Here is a 15,025-nt window from a genome sequence, read left to right as displayed (position 1 = left end):
CTGTATTAAATTTTACTTTCACACAACACTTCCACACATGAACAAAATGCATTTGTTGCCTCTCTTTGAGGTATCAGCTACTGACTCAAAGTGACATTAACCCAGATTCCCTTTCAGATTCCCTGATTGTGGTGATAAAAATGCTCAGCAACACAAAGCAAAAGTGATGGATCAGCAAAGCAAAAAATATCAGCCAGAAAAGCCATAACTAATATATCTTCATTTTCATCATCAAACAAATCTCATTCACATAATCAGTGTGCAGATGACTTCACATAACTGTGAACTAGAACATTTGGAGGCTTTTTTTCTCACATATTTTCTTAAATATGACTGCTGCAGTTCTATTTTGGGATTTCTAGAAGTGCCACCTGTTGACACTTCGAAGGACAATAGCAGTATAGTTCAAAGCCACCTCTTCCAAAGAATAGAGTTTTTTAATAGCTGTGCACTGCATATAAAATGAACTTTTTTATTTTGTAATAATGAATAGAAACCAAAAGCCATAAAAGTGGTAGTGTCTGGTGTATAGTTAGACGTCTACAGAATATCCTCCCCCGAAACACTCACCTGTAGTCATACCCCTGGAAATTTTTGTTCATATCTCTATAGAGATGAACCAAGATTGTGAACTCATTTTGCTAACTACTGGTAGATCGTTCCCCTAACAACTTTGAATTTTAAGAGGAAAAAAGGTTATGTGAAATTGTTCATGCGAAATGTCAATGCTGATGCTACAAATGACAGGGCAGGTTTGGGGAAGAGAAGTTTGGTTTAGTTCCACTTACTTTGCTTTAGTGATTTGTACAAGATTTAGCTGAAGGAATCTCTTTATTTAACAGAGAGGGAAGTAGAGAAGAGGAACAAATAATAGTTTAAAAAAGCCTGAAAATAATTCTTGAAACATTCTGCCACACCTACAACTGGCAAACTCAATAAAAGGTGGAAAACAAAAGTATTCTAAATGTCCAGTCTGTATTTTCTTGATGTGTTTCTGTTTTTGAAATGGATTTTCCATTTTCCAATCAAGAACAGAACCATTCGCCTTATTAGAATGAAACTGGGTTTTGTTGTCCTGCCTGTGTTTAAAGAAGTCTCAGGTAATTCTGACAGAAATGATGAATATGGCTTTCAAGAGAAGTAATAAATCCAAATATCAGTGGTGCAGACAAGCTGTGTGGGGTCTGTGTAATACAAGGCAAGTTTGAGGATCTTGGAAAGGTGAAGGATGTTTTTCAGAACCATGGCCATGTGAAAAGCAAGAAGTGTCTCCTAGAGGTGCTGCTTCCACAGTTTTCCAAGAGCTGGGAAACAGTCCTGTAGTCATGTCTCCACATGCTACAAGTGTGCATTGGCACAGCAAGAAGTCCTGTAAACCTTGAAGGGATTGTATCCTCAGTGGAGAAGAACAACATGATAAATTATACGGAAGAACAACTAGTTTCTCCTAAGTACTGTTGCAGTCCTTCACACAATACCTTTTCTGTCTAAGGTGAATCATAGAATCAGCCAGTTGGAAAGGACCGCTGAGATCATCAAGTCCAACCCTTGATCCACTACCACCGTGGTTACTAGACCATTGCGCTAAGTGCCACATCTAGTCTCATCTTAAAAACCTCCAGGGACTTCCCTGGGCAGCCCATTTCAATGCCTGATTACCCTCTCTGTAAAGAACTTCTTCCAAATATCCAACCTAAACCTCCCCTGGCAGAGCTTAAGATTCTTGTCTTACTGATGGTTGCCAGTACTTGAATTGTATCAACTTCAAATGCAGATGTAAACTTTAGCTGAAAGAAAAGGGCGTGAAGGTGAAAGACAACAGTGGCTTACAACACAATGTAGGTGCGTGAAAGGTATCCATGGAAAGGAGAAGAAAGTTTTAGTGACGCTAACAAAAAGGATCTGAAAGTAAAACAGAGAAAGCATAACTTTAATGCATTGCGTTAATATGTTAAGAGGTAGACTAGCATTTGAAATGAACCGTAGAAAAGTCATTGTCTGGGACATCTAGAATTCAACTGGGCCAAACACCTTAAAATCCACAGGAGGCACTTTCGGGTGTTGACACAAAACCAAAGCAATGGTCTAACAGCCTCTTTTCATCTCCAACCTCTGTTTGTCATCTCAAAGAAACATTGTTAATTCACTTCAAAACAAGTAATAATAGTTTAATTTTTATTTTCTATTCATTTAAGTACTGAGAATTCAGGAAATTATAATAGCTTTTAAAAATGTTTACTGAGTATGATGCACCAAAACACAGAAAAGAGCTGTATATCAAATTAACATTTTATTTGCAATGTCTGAAGTTTACACAATCAAAGAATAAACATATGTTGCAACTGACCATTCACAGTATCCACTCAGTAAAAAACATTTGGGACCAAGAGGTAAGATTGACTCATTTCAACACGTGTTGTGTGGATTAGTAAGTATATTACTCACTTTTGGCTTTTTTTTTTTTTCAATGATATGGGTACATTTTGTTAAGCTAAATGTTTCTGCTCTAAGCAGCAACCTTTGAATTACATATCCAGTGTTCTCTGGATATGTAGGGAAAAGTTTACTTCCAGGGGCACTGGGACTTCACAGAAACACTGTATTGCAGATGTTGCAGTGTTTCAGAAGGTGACACATTGCCACATTATTGAAAACACATACAGTGGAGTTGAAAGTAAATTTAACCTGAAGGATGTTCAGCATTTTACGCGTTTTAATCACGATGACAGAAATAACATAACCTGTGTATCGGGAAAAGTCCTGGACCTGCAGATGCTCACAAAAATAATATTCCATTGAATTTCACTACCTTTTCCCATAACATATCCCGCTGAATTTCAGTGCACAGTGCGTTTCACAGTTAAGCCACATGGCTTATCAAATGGCTGGCAAGCTTGTACCCCAAAGGTTTAAACTTCCCTTAAGACAAATTGCCAGTGCTTTTGAGGTATCTTTCTTATTTTCTTCTGGAAAGAGCAGCCTGGTCAGGGTTCACTCATTCGTGAAGCAAGGTTAAACGAAGGAGCTAAAGGTACAGTCTTCATACATTGTGTAAGACACTGGGATCGTGTATATACAGTGATTTTAGCTTGAAGTTCTCAGAAAAGGGTAAGCTTTGTTCAAATGATTTACAATTCCGTAGGGACCTGCTGATGGCAATAACCTCTGTGCCCTCTGATGGTATTTTATTATCTGTGAGTTATGGGTGATTCTGTGTCAGAGCTACGGTGCCGTAGAATCCTCTTGCTTCTAAAAGACTCAATTTGGGAGAAGAGTTCTGCTATCCCTAATATTTACTATGAAACAGCTCAGTCAGCACATTTCATTGAGCTGTAACAAGGTCCACTGAGTGAATTTGGGAGTTTGCTGAATTGAATTGTTTTTCTAGCAAGGTTGACTGCTGAACATGAAAGATTTTTACTGTATGGCAGAAGTGAGCTGCACCACATCAGGATGGGTCTAGGGAGCAATCGTATCTCAGAGGCACATCATTTTCTGGTCAGTCCCGTGGAAGACTACTCTATCCCTTGGGATTTTTCATGACTTTTGAAAGGGATAGGCACACCTGTATGCTTCTAATTTTGCCTTTTTAATTTTAGCAGTTGTAATACAACAACAGACAGTTTCTTAAGAGTTTAGTATCTGAATGTCCAAATAATTGTGCGTTCGCCAGCCTCAACTCCCTGTTTTCCTTTGCTGTGTTTCCCTTGGGGGTTTTCCTCAAGTCAGTATAATATTTATACGACACAAGCAGATTTCACTGATGCAAGAATTTCACGTTTTTTGTGTTCTCTGGCCTGTCAACCACAGCTGTATGCAGGGTTTGCAGTATAGACCAAAGATGTATGATTTCCAAAGTGGTGTTTTTTTCAACCAGGCACCTGACTGCTCACTTTCTCCTGTTTACCATAATACTGCTCTACTGCCAGTACTTTCCACCTAAAATGCCTGCATTGGACTAAAAAATTGGTTGTATTTGTTCTTTTTTCAATGACCATTTTTGACAGTCCGAATCGGAGTGACAGAAATACAGTAAAAAGGTGAAGTGAGTACTTGGCTATGAGGATATTTCCACAGATAACCTTGCCTAGTTTATCCACAGAATCCAAATCGGTGCTCAAAAATTTTAGTGTTCAAAGGTCATTTTTTAACAAAAGCTATTCTGCTGCCTTTCTTTTAACATGCAGGTGCTCCTAACTAGCTTTAGTAGGATTGATTTGCTGTGAAGATAATGAACTCATCTCAGAAATTTTCATTTTCTGGTAATAAATAGTTGTTTCATCAAAGTGACCATAATTTGATTCATTGTATTTTGGTTTTTTATACACCTTCTAGAAGATTATTGTATTAGATGAAGTTTATTTAAAACTAAAAAAAGCAAGTAGCAACAAATTCAAATTTCCTGGATGTGTTATGGGACATAGAGAAATAGTTTGCAGCAAAAAATTCCATTCAGTTTGTGGCCATTGAAGGAGAAGGTTCTCTTTCCTTATTTGTATAACTTGTGCCTGAACTATATTGAGAGCAGAAGACCACTGACCTTCCTGAAATTTCTATCCTTTGTTTAAAACTGTGTCAGAGTTTGTAAAAAATTGTATCAGAGTTGGAAATCAGAGTTGGAAACCAGAAAATGATTGATGGAAAAATTTGAAGTAATTAACCTGCTACAGAAGGCAAAGAAAAGAATTATGCATTTCAAGGCTTATAAATCCACTTTTCTCTTTCATTAACTTTTGTACAAATGTAATGAGCAGCGTTATATTTTCTTGTGTTTCAAAAGAGAAAAATATGGCTTAAGAATCATGGCATCATCTTGAGTTTATTTTTAATATTAGGATTTTTACTTTATTTCATATGCTATTAGATATGTGTTCCAATGAATAGTTAGATATAAATATATATATACTTAGGTGATCCCAATTTCAAGTCTGGCACAGAAGTGTAATGGATTAGTGTCTCTGGTCTGTAATTTTTCTATAGAGATCTTTGCAGGCAGAGCTAGTCCCATTGTAAACTAAGAAACTGCAGTACTTACCATTAGTTAGCGCTTCTTTTTTTAGGCAGTTCAGTTTATGGGCCTGTGGAGTTTCTATGGAAGTATTTAACTGCATCTGCACATATCCTGCAGATTTCTGCCAAACAGTTTTGGGTTTTTTTTCTGGAAGTACAAATTATACAGGAGGGGATCTATAGCACTTGCTATTCCTCCCAAATAAAACAGGACTCCAGTCTTTTCAGAGACATTCTGAAGCAGGAAACAACTGGAGAATAACAGCAGCAGCACCTATATTGAAATTTATATTCTCAAGGTGTTTTAAAAATATTAATTAAACCCTATAGCATTGCTTAAATAAATAAGCAAATTAATGCAAGACCTTTGATTCCCTTTGAGGAAAATTACTTCCATACAGTGTAGTCTTTCTTGTAGTACAGACTGTTTCAAACCCAGGGATGGCTCAGCTGTATATTTAAGGCAAAGCCCAGACTCTCAGTGTGATGGACTGCAGTAAGCTGTTCTGGTCAAGACAGCTGAACTAATTGGCCCATTCTTCTCAGTAAGAAAAGAGAAGATTTTACCAGTTCTAGTTAGATTTGGCTTTACTGCCTAGCAGTGAAACTTAATTGCTTCTCACTGAATAATAATCTGTCCACCATAATAATTAAAAATATTTTAAACTAGAAGTTTGCAGTTACCTCAGTGTTCTAAGTTGCCATACCAAATTACATCATGAGTGTCAAATATATTTTGGCATTTATATTTCCTTGAGTTCACTAGCAGCATGGACAGCTGTGTCTTGGTGGTTGTATTTAATGGTTTTAATCTCGCTCTGTTTTCATCTTCATGCTCTGTGTAGTATTTCTCATGATCCTTCACAACAAGTAAAAAGTTCCAGTCCTGAGGCTAGGGTGACAGTTAAGCAGATGCTGTTTCAGTTCACAATTACAATTCCTTCCAGACAATTAGGGGATATTACAGCTGGGCAGGCTGGCAGACCATCATCCCCCACCCCCCCTCCATCCTAAGATTAAATTCGTTGTCCCTGACATCAGCCACTAAGTGAGAGGAATCCACAAATGCCCTTATTCAGCTTCGGGAATAGCCAGTTTTACACTTTTTAAATGTTAACTCTGCTAATTTGTATTTTAGCAGTGCGACCTGGGAGTTCAGTATAACACTAGTATGTCAGCAGTGATCTTCTTTGTAAGGTGAATCATGCAAAGTCTTATGGTTTGAAAGTGTTGATATAAATTTATTTGATGGAATAATGGCCACTTTGTCATCTCTGGCATATTCTTGGACAAGAAAATCTGTGGTGTAGTTAGGACTTTCTCCATTGCAAATATTTGCACAGCGCTTAATCTTTCTTTTTTTTTATTTTTTTATTCTGCGTGTAAAAGGAAAGCAGAAAGGGAGCATTTTGCTGGTCAGTGAGCACCAATGCAAAATGAAGATGTCTGAGCTTTTCAGTCAGTCCATATGCCAGAGCCAGAAGTGCATCAAAAAACCAAAATAGACAACCTAGCCTAGAAATAGATACTCTGCAAGATCCTCCTGAGAAGAACAAGTCTCTGACTGGGCTGTGGCATTTAGAAGAGGCCAGGATTGCTTACCTGAACAGGCTAGAGTGCATTAAAAGATCTCCTGCTGGCCTTATCAATTGTTACAGTTTTGCCATCATTGACAGTAATATTTCATTGATCTGGGATTCCATTTGAAAGGATACAGTATGGTAGAATTTTGTCAGTTTTAATGTACGTGAGTGATTTATAATATTCTCTGAAATTAATATATTATTTAAACTATGTCTACAGCTCTTACTACGCATTGTGACACAATCAAAGGATCTTGTCCTCTCTTAGAACGCTCATCTCCAAGCTCTATTCATTTCCTTTGCTATTTGGAGCATCTATCTTGTTCCATTTTCAAGCTGTAACTATGCAGCCGCTGAAAAATGAATGAAAAAATGTCTCTAAACTTTGTGTTTCATTCAAGTATAAATTTGAAAAATTCCATGCCATCATATGGCAATTACATATTGAAACGTCTTAGAGGATATTCCAGACTAACCTTCTGCAAATTGAGCAGTGCATATCTTGGTACATTTTTTTTTCCTCTCCTTTATGATGAATAGGTCACTGGTCTACAGCATTTCCTTTCTTTCACTTGAAGTGGTTTTTAAATGTGCACCACTGCAAAACATTCCTTAAAGCCAGCCATGACAGTGACTTTTCTCTCTTCTATTTTCCCTTTTCCCAGCCTTGTCTTTCCTTGTCTTGAATTTGCTTTTGGGGCAAGACTTACCCGTGTTTTTGAGCTGGATGCAAAGTTCCTCAGCCCCTCACTCCCTAGGTCTGCTCCCACCACAGGAAAGCACAGCCTCATGGCATGGTAATGCTTGTGATGGACATAGTAATACATTGCCTGGATGAGAAGTGACAGTGCTCTGAGAAATATGACAGTACCTCTGCCCTTGATCAGGCTTTCCATTTGAAAGTTTTCATTTTGGTAATTACATCCTTCCCAGATAGTAGCCATAGTCATTGATCATACTAATATCATTAAACTGATTCCCGTAAGTCACCTTTTAAAGACACTTTCTATGGTTTCTTTTCGCCCTATATCTTCTTCCTCTGCAGTTGCAGGATAAGACTTTTTCCATCTACCCTTCGTCTGATTGATTAGAAATGCCAAATACTTCCTTTACGTATGGCCCGGTAATATACACATCACATTTCTTCCCTTGGGATCTCAATCAGAACAAGTAATGGCCTTTAGCTTTTCTCATTAGCAAAATGGAAAAGCACCATACCCAATCCATTAGAAATACAGCATTGTAATATGAATTTATTGAAAAATGGCTGCATGCCAGCAGACATGGAGTGAGTTTACCTTAAAGGATTTTCAGGGGGAAAAAAAAAAAAAAAGAAAAAAAAAAGTCACCCTTTCTGTCTGGCAAGCAAACGTTTTGAGCCATAACTTATCCTGCCTGTCTGTCAGGCAGTTTGCTGTTGCTCCTTAAGTGCTGTTTGGACAGCTCTGTCATATAAAGGGCATTCATAAGGAGGAAATATGGGTGTTTGTACATGTATTAATGTCTTCTCCAATTTTTATTCCCTTCCTGGATTATTCTCTTCATATTCTCTATCAGAATTAGAGGGAGGGGAGGAAGTTGAGAAGATTTTGTTATTTTACTTTGCTTTTAATTTTTCACAGAATGTGCTAACCTGAAAAAATGTATCAAGAACAACCATTACAGCATACTCCTCTATCAAGCTGAGACTGCTGCTATGCTTTTTTTAGCCCTGTCTAAAACTATTTACAATCAGTACACTGATAGCGAGGACAAGACTGATTAACAGGTTTTTTTCTCTGCTGATGTGAATTGCTTTTCACTTGGCCTGGTCTTTATTAGCCCTAAAAATTATTAAAATTCATACACCAGCCCTGAAAACTTTCAGTGCATATATTTTCCAGAACTGTAAGAGGGTGTCAAAGCACAAATCCATACCAAATCATAATTGTATATAATTTGAATGCATATGAGCTGACTCTGTCTACTTTGGAAAGCTAGCACTGAAAGAACACAAAGAACAGCCTTGGAATGTTGTTATTCTGCCAGCACTAAGACACATCTGTTTTCCTGGCCCCTTCAAGCATTGCTAATGTTATTCCTGGGAAAATAAGTACTAAGCGCACCAATAAAGCTGTATTTAATAGTGTCTTATGAAAAATGGGCACTTGCACTTTTTTTTTTAAAAAAAAACTCAGGTTTCCACGGTGTTAAGTTGCTCACCTGTACAAAGTGAGAGTCAAAGCTAAAGCATCAAGCTTGAATTCTTGGCTACTTCACTTATGGTTCATCAGCTGTGTTGATCACACTTTCCCAACAAAACAGTGTGTTCCAGTACAAGGTAAAGAAAAAAGTACCGAGAAATAGTGTGAAAGACCTGCAGTAGCGAAAAATGGGAGGCATTCTAAAGGGACCTCTTTAAGAGGGGAGTTAGTGGTTAGATGACGAGACAGGAAGGCCTAAGGCAAGGAGGGATGACTATTTTTTGAAGTATTGGGGTTCTTTTTCCTTCTTTCATTTTCTGTTTTGTTCTTCTGCTGTTTTGTTTGGTTGTTGTGGTGGGTTTTTTTACTTTTTGCTACCTTTCCTTCCTCCTTCCCTCCCCCCCTCATCATTTGGATGAAACAATGACAAATTAGGAGAGACTCTGTGTAATTTTTGCCACGCAGTAAGTTTAGGAGTTCAACACTTTTAGCAGATCGTTACACGGTAGACAAGCTGATGACATAGCAGTGTAGTTCGGTTCACTTAGCCAGCACTCTGCTAAAAGGCATGGTTTCTCCTTTGCTTTTGCAGCCCTATTGCTGGTATGATCTGATGTCTCAGAGATCCTCCCACAGCTGATGATTAACATACTTAGGAGTAGACTGTAATATTCTTAGTCACACTCTATCATTGGGGCATTGACTTTAATTTTAAGGGGACCCTTCTCCCGTAAGAATTTCAAGAGTTTGTGGAAAGCAGGAAAAGGGAAGTCTTCACAAAAATGCTATTACCACCTTCCACAGACCTGCCATGTAAGCAAAGTTAATGATAATGTAAATATATTTAAAGATTTTTATAGAACAATTTTTATGCTAAGGAGAAGCAATATTTTGCACTGCATTACTTCAAACACTGTATTTTAAGTGTATTGAAGTTGCCACCAGCCTTTAAAGGTTAGTATTCTCTGTTATCCCCACACCATCCAAATATGAATATGGTTGATTATTTTGCTCAAGCTACAGATAGAAGAAGAGTTGGCTAAGAAACATTCATGGTTTCCAGTTTGTGGGAAATTCATCTTATGAAATTTGGTTTCATTCTGATTCATCTTTTAAAATCTCAAAACAAACCAGAAAGATTCTCCTCTGAGCCAGAAATTCCAAACAAAAATTAATTTTCAGAAATGATGCCTTATGGCATTTCCAATACAAAATATAGTCTGCAAGATCATGACAGCTGCCAACTGGTTTAAAATGTCCATCTTGGTTGCTGTCCTGCTCCATGTCAGCTTTCAGGCAGCAGCTGCAAGACACTCCCGGGATTTCATGTTCCAGGGCAGCCTCACCGTGTCCAATACTTTGGGCAGGCTTCCAGATCTCCTGATGAGTCGGCTTACAGGTCTGCTTCCTGAGGACCAGATTAGTCTGGGAGCCAAGTCAGAAAACACTAGGAATGTTGCTTTGAGCTGGCAACTTGGTGGGACTGTTCTGGAGGAAAAGCAGAGCACTGGCTCGAAGACTGAAGAGACTGCCGGTTTCCAGGTGTGTAAGAAGAGGCAAGGGCATCCCTGAGCTTCACCTGAGGATGCATATGGAAGCAGGGTTCTTTGAGCTTGCAAACTCCTAACTCAAACACACCAACTCGGTGTTGAGCTGCCTGGAAGCCCTGAGTGCATGATTTGCAGGACATTTATCCACACATACATCATCATGGCCAGTCTTCGTGAATGAAGATTTGGGAAAGGTCGTTACCCTTCGAGCCTGCGCAGTGGATTTTTTAGGTGAGGCACAGTGTGCGCTGAACTGAGCCCACCCTTTAATCCTGAGGTTCATCTGCCAAGGCCGAGCGAGCTTGGACAGTGGCAGCGAGGTCCTCAGGACATAGGTTTGTTTAGAGCGACCTTCTCTTAGATGGATGGCCTCACAGGGCTGACGAGCTCCATCTGCCCGGAGGAGTTCCCTGACCAGGAATCGAACCCGGGCCGCGGCGGTGAGAGCGCCGCATCCTAACCACTAGACCACCAGGGGGCCCTCACACATACCCAACAGCAGTCTGATTTTCCTTGTATCCTTAGGCATAAGGGCACAGCATTTCCAAGAGGGAATGTGTTTCCCCCTGCCTAAGCCTGGACTTGCATGTTGACCATCAATTCAGGAAGGCCAGCTTTTAAGGCATTCCTAATGCCACTGTTAGCTTCCAGTGTTAAGTCCCAACAGGTGATATCTCCAAAGTTTTTTCTGCTCACTGAACTGGCAAATTCTCCTTCATCTCCGGATGCAGGGTACTGGTGAACAGCTGTTTTCTTATGAAGAATTGAAATGTTCCCTTCCCTCCTCTTCCCTTCCCCTGTCCTCTCCTCACCTCCCAACCCCTTCTTTCCCCAGTGATATCTTTCTTTATGGTTAACAAAATATTTTGGATTCTAGGGGTCTTTTAGAGGCAAAGAACTGAGCAATATCACACTTCAGCTGCTCTTAAGAATGTCCAAGCTGTACTTTGGTGGTATCTTACTACCTTTCATCTGTCCAGCATGACTGCCTTTTCATGCAGGAGGTGTTGAATTCCTCCTGTTTCTAGGATAATTAGATATACTAACATTCAGGTGACTTTTTACTTTTCTTTTTGTTTTGGTTTATCTTGTAATTAATTGTCCTTGCTTTCATCTGCTCCATTCTTGGAAGTTGACCAATGAGCTGTCCACTTTTATCTCTGGTCGGAAAGAGCAATGGAAGTTGTATGTGATTGATGAGCAACTGTTATTTCACAGTTTTTCTGTTGTTCTAAGCAGTTCTTCTATTGTTTTAACAACAGCTTCATCCATACAGTATGGACATTTGCACACAGTAGTCTGCTTCTCTTTAGACTCTTCAAATTCATGGAGATTTAATAGCCTCTAGAAGACATGTTTACCTCTAGAAAACACTTATTTGTTCATATAAATGGATATGTTATTAATAATAGTTTAATCTGCTCATATGTTGAGAGATTCACTGACATTTTTTTTTTACTCACGTTGAAAATATTAAAATATGCAGATCAATCTTCCTTCATCTTACTAGCAGCCATTCATCAGGGACTAATTGGAAGTATTGTATTCAGATGGAATTTCCTAAGAATTTCCAACTAAGGGGGTGCATAGGGAATTTTTTTTTTATATCAGAATCTACAGTCATAATTCTGCTGCATCACTCCTTTATTCTTCAGTATATGAGATCTGAAAGAGGAATATAGATATGACAGAATCTCAGTGATTCCTGACTGACCAAGACTGATGCAGTATACTCTTTTGTTATGATACAGTCACAATACCCTGGTCTTATATGGGGTGCTGCAGATGATTGCAATAAGTTATGCACTAACCCCTGGTCAAAAACTTGCCCCAGAGAGCTCATAATGTACATTCATAATGCTCCTTTCGTAGAGAAATGTATAAGAACTGAAGAATTAAGAACTGAAAGTTCAAAAAATTTCCAGAGTCTTGGCCTGTTTTTTAAACATAAGAGAAGTCTTGCTCTCTTGCAAATGTATCCATCAGACGCTTAGCATTATTTGAATAATGCTAAAAAGCAGTTTTTACATCTTGGGGCTATTTATATATTCAGTCATACAGGGAGAATCAGTTTACATTTCTGTACAGCCTCTACGGATCCCTGCCTACAATGGAGGCTATGTCACAAGGAAGAGTGAAAATACCATGGGCCTAGGTACACTGACATGGACTGCAAGGATCATTGGCACCCTGAGATCAAGTTCCACAGTCATGTATAAACTGAAAAATGTAATATAAACATTGTGTTTTAAAAAAGTATTCCTGTAAGAAGTTTTCACTTAATGAAAGATGCAATCAAAATGAGAATTTATTTTCACATCCTGATGAGTTTTTCTGTTTTCTTCCTTTTCACTGATGAGATCTATACAAGTGGTTTGAGAATTTCACCAAATTCCTTTGTAATGCCAGCCTTTAGACTCTAAAAAGTGGTTAAAATTAATGAGCCAGTTTTTTATCTGTTTATGCAGCTTGCAGTTACAAACATGTATGCTGGTGAGAGCGTAGTGCAGAGCTGTATGTGGGGATTTGACTGTTCTCATAGTTGTTTCTCTAAATGGTCTTTATGTGATTAGTCCTGATCACTCTGCTTTAGTAACAGGACTGAATTTCAGAAAGAAAAAAAGACCTGTTAGCTGGGGGGGGGGGGGGGCAGGTTAGCTCATCACTGTTTCTTCTATACCTTTGTATTACTTTGATTGCCAAAGATAGGGATTTGTGAAGGATGTTTAGAACTGCTAAAGAGAAAAGGAGATTAGTTTGCAAATATAGTTCTTGAAGTTATTATTCTCTCTACCTTCATTTAACTTGCTCAGAGAATTAGGTAACATCTCATTAGGAAGGTTGAAAGGGAATTGATAGCCAGGATTCCTAAATACATTTGTATTACTGAGCAGCAGGGAAGGAATGTTAAATCCAGTAAAGATTTCTGTTCTCTGCATGAACAATGAGTGCAGTGGGCCAGCAATGGGATTCTTTTGAATGACAGTGCTGTTCTTGATAGGGCTATGGTAATTGTGTGATAAAATGGCATTATATTATTATATTTTAGGCCTGGCTGATAATTATTAGCAAAGTTATTTTAATATATGCAGAAACTCTGTATCATTTATTCTCTCATTCTTTAATTGGGAAAAAGTGAAATTAATAACAGCCATTGAATAAGTACAGGATTGAGCTGGAAAATGAGAAAGCTTCTGTGTAGCAAAAGATATTTTAAGTTTAAAGTAAAAACTGTGGCAGCTGGATATTGTATTTCATTGAACTGCCAGAGGCACTGATGAACTAGATGGTCCTTTTCTCTTCCTGAGTTCCTATGTCTCCATGCCAGACTATGGGATAAGAGGACACAGCAAGACAATGTTCTTTTCTATTGGAAAACAGCATATTTTCAAATGAGAAGGTGGAACCAGAGACAAAAAAGCAGCAGTTTTATTCTACATTTCATTACAGTTATAACCACTTGACAATGCTCAAAGAGAGATGCAGTTTTTGTTCTTTGCAGGGAAAGAGATTTGAAAGTGGGAAGGCAGGTTTCCTTCCTGGGGTAGGAAAAAAAAAGATGATAAAAATAAATCCAGCCAACAGACTCATTTCCTTAAGTTTTCCAGCAACACAAATGTTTTCACATAATTCTGTAAGTGATGCAGTGTCTAGACTTCTCAGATGGTTTCAGAAAAAAAACCAACACAAAAACCAAAACACAAACAAACCCTGGCATTAATTCTGGGAATCCTGAAGAGCTAAGTCATTATCACTGTGCTATAGCTCATGCAGTGATATGAAACCACAAATAGTCACTGAAGAATACATGGTTTAGCATTTGCTCACGTAAGACATCCCATTTAATCTCCCTTCAGCAGGCTGCAGTGGTGTAAATGCTTACCAGCATATGCTGGTGCAAGGCTTCTGCAGTTTGGCTCTCACCTTGACTGTAAAGGATCTGTGCCTTCTCAGAAACATGGAAGCTGATGAAATAAGGAAGGTGATCCTTGATTATTACAACAGATATACATTCATATAAAACCACAGCGAAACACCAGAAAGCAGCATTTGCACATTGATTTTATAAAAGGCTTCTTTAACATTTTTCCTTGTTCGTTGTCCCTCCTAATTTTAAGTGTTGTTTGAGGTTTCCAAATTTACTGCAAACTTATCTGTTAATATCTCATTTTGTAAATTCTTTTTGGTTTTCTTTATACTGGGAAACTTATTCAACATTGATCCAGTTATTAGCTGTAAAATCTCACAGTACTCATAGTGACCAAGAGAGTTAACGTATCTGCAGCAGCCTCCATCTAATCACAGCTGTGTTATTTTATAGGCAATTGGGGCTATAAATAGAATGGAACTTTAGGGTGGTTTCTTATACTTTCTGTTAATGATGACCTTCAGAATTTAAACAGAGTGTGCAGCCAAAGCCTTCTGATGATGTAGATGTAATAGTTTGGGTTTGCAAGAGGCATTCTTTCACGCACTGTTTCAGTTGAAATTCAGTAACTAATAGCTGGTGTGTGGGGTGTTTGCTATGTACCTCAGCTGTTAGGCAGTTGCCTGACTCTGCATTAATCTGGGCCTGAGAAAGGCTTGCTAGGGGCTTACTAGGGCAAATGAATAAATGGACATTACCTGTGCCATATTCTCAATGTAAAAGCTCCTGTAAATTCCCTGCAGGTTACTCAGCTCCACCTTTGGTGGTTAA

The 15,025-nt window shown here is 38.4% G+C and overlaps 1 protein-coding gene across 8 annotated transcripts in view; it reads left to right on the top strand.

Moving 5' to 3' along the window:
* The window catches only part of RBMS3 (RNA binding motif single stranded interacting protein 3), a 767,181-nt gene that overhangs the window by 734,706 nt on the left and 17,450 nt on the right, over positions 1–15,025 (top strand). The gene's annotated exons all lie outside the window — the stretch shown is intronic.

This window comes from Pseudopipra pipra, chromosome 1 (assembly GCF_036250125.1).
Source record: "Pseudopipra pipra isolate bDixPip1 chromosome 1, bDixPip1.hap1, whole genome shotgun sequence".
Classification (NCBI taxonomy): Eukaryota; Metazoa; Chordata; class Aves; order Passeriformes; family Pipridae; genus Pseudopipra; species Pseudopipra pipra.
This window is presented reverse-complemented; position numbering and strand designations above follow the sequence as displayed.